The sequence below is a fragment of the Pteropus medius genome, unplaced genomic scaffold (assembly GCF_902729225.1).
Source record: "Pteropus medius unplaced genomic scaffold, Ma_sr-lr_union100, whole genome shotgun sequence".
NCBI lineage: Eukaryota > Metazoa > Chordata > Mammalia > Chiroptera > Pteropodidae > Pteropus > Pteropus medius.
The window spans coordinates 1,666,605-1,672,892 of NW_024354498.1; positions in this window are offsets into that span (position 1 = coordinate 1,666,605).

Genomic DNA, 6,288 nt, shown 5'->3' on the forward strand with positions numbered 1-6,288 from the left:
AATATAGAAAATAAAAAACCTGATTAATACAGCGCCAAAACCTGTAAGACCTTTTGCAAAGCATTCCACTGCATAACACTTTTTAAAATGTAATAACTATTCATCCACATGCAGATTTAGCCCACATGCTAAATCCTGAAACTGCTCAGACCCACCCTGACACCTTGGTTAGACTACTAACCTACAGAAGTCCATATGCCTTTGATCAATTACAACCAATTTTTCAAGAAGGCAAGAGGCATATAGAGAAGTGATTCTTAAATTTGAGTGGTCAGGCACCAAAATCTCCTGGGGGGTTGGTTAAAACACAGATTGCAGGGCTCTATCCTTCAGGAGTCTCATTCAGCAGATCTAGGATAGTGGGAAGTTTGTATTTCTAACAAGCGTCCACGTGATACCAATGTTGCTGGTCTGGGGACCACAATTTAAGAAACACTGACTTAGAGAAACCATTGACTCTCTTTATGACGTAGTAAGGTGAACCGAAGAACTAAGAAAAGCAAACATTAAACTTATGTAGTGAAACTGGGGATGACATTCAAAATATTTACCAACCAGTATGGCGTGGCGCTGACCAGGGGGCTGGGGCCAGTTTCCGTGTCCAGTGCTGTGCCAGACTATTAGGACAGTTAAATTAATATTTGTTAAGTGAAGCACATGGTGCCGGATGGTGGGCCGTGGTTCGACAAAAGACTGCAAGAGAAATTGAAATAGAGGAGTTCATTGCTCGCAGGTCCTGGAGGAGGTATAGGGCATGCCATGAGCGGCCATACAGGGAGGTCAATGCAGAGTACAGAGAGAGGCAAGACTGGGGCACATGACTTTATTAGGGTCTGTGGGTGGAGTGCTTTGGGGTTTCTGGGCTAAGACCAGATTGGTCAAATCAAACCAAAGAGAGAAGAATTTTGGTAAGCTCCATGAGGGTCTTCTCTAAAGGATGCACAAGGGGAAGGCCCAGAGAGGCAGGAGAGACTACTGATCACAAAGGCTGTTGGGGAAGTCATGTCAGGAACTTAACATTTGCTTGTGTCTCTGCAGGCTGTTATCCAGGGTATATGCTTGCATGAGGAGTGAGTGTCAGTTTAAGGGCCCCCACAGGCCACTTGGCCAAACAAAATGGATGCCGGGACAGTAAGACCATGGAGTAGATAGCTAAATGCTCACCACAGTCACTACCTCTTAGTTGCTGGATCTGGAGGGTCCAAGGAGAGGGACTGGGGTGGATGAGGCTGCAGGAGAGCCTGAAGCAACAACTATCCACAGTTAAGTTAGGAGGTATTTCACCACTTAACAATAGCTGCAGCCACACCAGTGTGAACCAACTGATTACAGTCCTGAGACAAATTTCTTTTTTACCTTTTTTTTTTTCCCTCTTTGGATTTATAAATTGTTTTCTTGTTTGTTTTTTGGGACACGAATTTCTAATGGACTTTTGATGGTGCTCAAAATTCTTCAGTGGCTGCTGACAGCTTTTAGAAAAATGTCAAAATGCCTCACAAGTAGGTCCTGCATGACTGAACCCATGCAATCCTCCGGGCTTATTTTGGATGGCTGCTCTCTTTACATCCTACATACCAGTCATTCTAAATCTCTTAAAGTCCCCAAACACACCAAACTTCACCCAGCCTTTGTGCCCTTAGAAAAGATTTCTCCTTTGTCTGGGAAAACTATTTTCTCAGGAAACTTAGATTCATCTTTTAAGACTCAGCTCAGATTTTGCCTACTCAGGAAAGTCTTCCTAGACCCCTCTTCTTCTCAAGCACACAGGGCAACCTATCACATCACTTAGATTCTATTCCGATAATCTCTACAGAAATTTGTCCCATTAGATCATAGGTATGTTGAGGGCAGACATTTACCATATCATATAAATTTTAGGGGGGACTTTTTTTTGAAGCTTTAATATCTCTAGAAGTAGAGTATACCTCACGACTGGTAGCGTGGCATGTTTCTTTCTTAATAGTACATAGCATTGTTGTACATCTATTAGTTGTAGCTTAGATTCAACGACATAAGCTTTGTTTGTTCTTCCCTGCATCCACATCTCCTTGTGCAATACTGAGCATGCGGGATATGCTTTGGCTGTCAGTCCCACTCTGACCTTTTAGCATATTCAACGTGATGCCTACAAACTCCTCCCTTGCCAGAGTCTCCCTTGAGTTCCTCTTCAATTCTGTCAACGGGAGGCATTAGCCCGCTTTGGTATTTCTTTATTGCTCCTGGTTCTATCTGTGGCTCCAGCAGGCAGGTGTGGGTTCCTACGAGAGCGGGGCCAGAGGAGACAGCAGCAGAGGCATATGGCTGCCGGTGACCACAGTCTCCAATAGCATCAGCAGGACTGTGGCTCCTGGAGTCCTGCTCAGCAGCAGCTGCCACAGGGGTCACTGTGCTGCAGACTTGGGCTCAATGCCTTTTCCCCTTTTGTGGCTCCGGACTGAAGAGCAGTAGCATCTTTCTGCAGTTACTGGACTCTGGGTAAGATCATCCCCTCTTTGCTCCCTCTGCCCTTTCAATATCTTTGGAACCAATTCCCTGCATTAAACATACTCTCTCTGAAATACATAGAATGGTTTCTGCTTTCCTGCCTGAACACCAACAGCTCCAGGTCTCTTCTCTAACTCGTAGTGGTACCAGTCAGGTTGATGCACGTTTCCATGCTGCCAGGCACTGTAGTACAGTGGTGACGGTGGTCAACTGCATGGGATCCATGATACAACTCCCTGGCTTGGATTCCTAGCACTCACTGCTACTTACTTCTATGTGACCTTGAGAAAACTGCTCAATCTCTCATCATCTCAATTTTACCATCTGACAAATAAAGATAACAATGGTGTTTACCTTATAGAGTTATTATACGATGAAATGCTTAAAAGGGTGCCTAAAGAAATGTTAGGCATCATTATTGCTATGCTTCTTAATATTTCACATGTTTTGCCACCCATAGATGCCTCCCATTGTTTTGTTTTGTTTTGTTTTGTTTTCATTCTTATTCAAGGATGTCTATGCCTATGGGAAGTATTCAGTGCAAATTTGTTGGAGAACGGAAGGAGGAAGGGAGGAAGAAAAAGGGAATGGAAAAGAAAGGAAGGGAAAGGTAAGGGATAGGAAGGGGATGGGAGGGGAAGGGAGGCGAGGTGAGAAGAGAGAGGGGAAGAAAGAGGAGAGGGCCAAAGCAATGGGAAGCATTGAGGGCTCAAGGCAGCAGCTACTTTCAAAAAGGCATAGAATTGTTTTAATGTTTTAAGAATCTGTACAGCCATAACATTTGCTAACCTGCAGAATATCAGCCTGGCTCCCTTCCTCATTATCTTAAAGTCACACCAAGTCTCGCTCTTCCCCAGCACAAGATGCACAAATTAACACCACCAAAAACGTTGCTGATTGGTTTTCTCTCTGCCTGGAAGGCATGTCAAAATGATGCCTGTCTTTCATATCAGAATATATACAAAATGTGTACAAAGCAATAAGAAAAGACAGATCACCCAGTAGAAAAAGTGGACTAAAGATTTGAAGAGACACTTCAAAAAGAGGTTATCTAAGTGACCAATAAACCTATGAAAAGAGGCTCAACTTCATTAGTCATTAAGGACATGCAATTTAAAGCCACAACAATGTCCCCTCTTCTCTGCTCTTTTCTCTTGCTCTTCCCTGCAGACGCTGGTGGTCCTCCAATCCTAGTTGGTTGGGTTCTTACTGGTAGTAAGAACAGCCAGGTGTGAACATACACCTGTCTGCTTCCTCCTTTCTTTGAGCCACTTGAGGACTAGAACCATGATCTGGACATCTTTACACCCATGGGACCTGACAGAGAAAGTACTTAACATTGCAGGATGAATACAACTAGAATCCCAGTGAGGCAACAGAATTCGGCCTGAAAAGACTAGATTCAGAATGATTTTGCAGTAGGGATGAAGAGAAGGGATTAGAGAGAAAGGAGTGATAACAGGCCCTTTCTCTGTAGTTACTAGACATGATCAAGGACAAGAGGAAAATTATTTCTTTTAAGATAGTGGCCGAGGAGTCTTGTTCACACCTCCTCTGCTATAATAATTCACCACTGGATTCCGTAATGTCAAGTGCTTTCTGGGTGCACCGAGCCTGGTTTTTATCAAATGAAGACATATCCCTGTTCTCAAGAACTTTCTGCCAATAGAATACTCAGTGGAAAAGAAAAAAAAAAGGGATGGATGCATACTAAATAGGGCATCTTCTACAAATGTAGGAAGGAAACTAAGACAAGATTTTCAAATCTCGACTGGTTATTTTCAGTTTCATAATGCATTTAAAAGTTTTTTTATTCTAAAAAGAGCTTGTTTGGTATACTATAATATTTGCCATTATTCTTCCAAATATAGCTTAATGAGGACTCACTGTCTATTTTTTAAAATTACAATATAGTTCTTCAAGCCCAATCCTACATTGTGGGGTCTGAGACCAGACTATAAATGGAGATCCATCCACATACCATTAAAAGCTGTAAATCAGGCTACAAACTCTTAAATCAAATACATTCTATCCTCCTAACTTGGAAATATACTTCATGTCTACCTGGAAGGCCAGGTTCCCATTCAGAATTCTCAGACTCTATGAAGTTTCACGCAAAAACATGTTGACACGAGGCCTCCAGCCCACTCCCTTTTCTCTGTTCACACCTTACCACCAACAGCACCTTGACCACCCCCGGAGCCTGGGCAAAATCCTCCATCAGGATGATGGAATAACAAACTGAGAAGGAGACTCCTATGGCCCCTGGGAGTGCGCTCTGAGCAATTTGGACAGGAAATTTCAAGTCTTGGGAATACTCAAACTGTTTCAGAAGGAGACGCGGGCACATCCTCTCAGTGCCACAGACCTCTCACCCCGTGGTGAGGGGCACAGCTGGAGGAGAGCGAGAGTGAAGCCCACTCAAAGCTAGGACTCAGGGCAGGGTCCCGCTTGCCCAGAGCTGAGGGCAAAAGTGTAGTCCTCATCACACACCTTCTTCTTCACATCAAACCTACTCATATTTAAACTGCAAGAATTTTTTTTTTTAAACAGAGAAATATAGATCTCAGATGTTGGGGATGAGCTACCTACTGCAACTGAAGTCCTTGACAGCTAAAGCAAAAGGAAAAAGACCTCCAGTGGGTTTTCTTAAATAAATCAATTTGTGCAAGTTCATCTGTTTAAGGAGACAATGTTTTTCAATGTGTCAAATTCTAGGAATGCTTTATTGTGTTAGTATTATATAAAATTCATCAGGTGACATATGAATTTTAAAAATTTAACACATTATATAAACAGAAAAGATCATTTGTCTTCTTAAGAAGGTGATAAATATTACATTACACAATAGACTGCATCACTGATATTATTAGCCATGAATTCCACTTGGAGTTTACTGCTCATCTCAAAGGCTAAGCATTATTTAACTATAAAACTCCCAATCATATTCATTCAGATGATCGATTGTGTTTAATCACTGATGTTCCTGTAATGGTGAAAAGGCTGGATTATTTCTGTTTGAAGCTAGCACAAGTTCCACGGTATGGTATAATTAAGAACAACTGTTTACTTTTTCTTAAATTCAACACCCCTCACCCCCACCTCAAGAGCTAGACATTAAAGTACTAAATATAATGATCTTGGTAAACCAAATTGCTATGTTCCTGGCAGCCTTTCCCTGCTGTTTCCCTTAAACATTTCTATCTGAAATGATGATGAATAAAAAGAAGAAAAAAAAAAAGAAACCTGGAAAATACACAGCTACTCCTTCACTATATCTTCCACCTAACCATCAGAGTTCTCGTTTGAGTGTTAAAAACACTCCCTCCCTCCTTCCTCTGTCCTTTTCAGCCATTTTAGATTGTTACTCGCATTGTTTCAAATGTCCATGGAGTACACCATGAAGGATCATGAAACAGAAGCCCACTATTTTATCTCTATGAATTAGTTTCCCCAAGTATCTAGGGGAACATTTTTGAGGGCCTTCAGTCATCTTGGTTTATTCAGTTCCCCTGCTAGGGCCTGACACATAGGAAGCATCTGTAATATTATTGAATAAATAAATGGTCACCTTGTTGCCCTCGTGAACTAATAGTATTGAGTTCCTCTGGCATAAGGAATATCAGAATCAAACAAACAAGACTACATTAAACTAAAAAGCTTTGTACCACAAAGGAAACCATCAACAAGACAAAAGGGCAACATACTAAATGGGAGAAGATATTTGTAAATGATATATCCGGTAAGGGGTTAATATCCAAAATATTTAAAGCACTCATACAGCTCAGCATCAAAAAAAAAAAA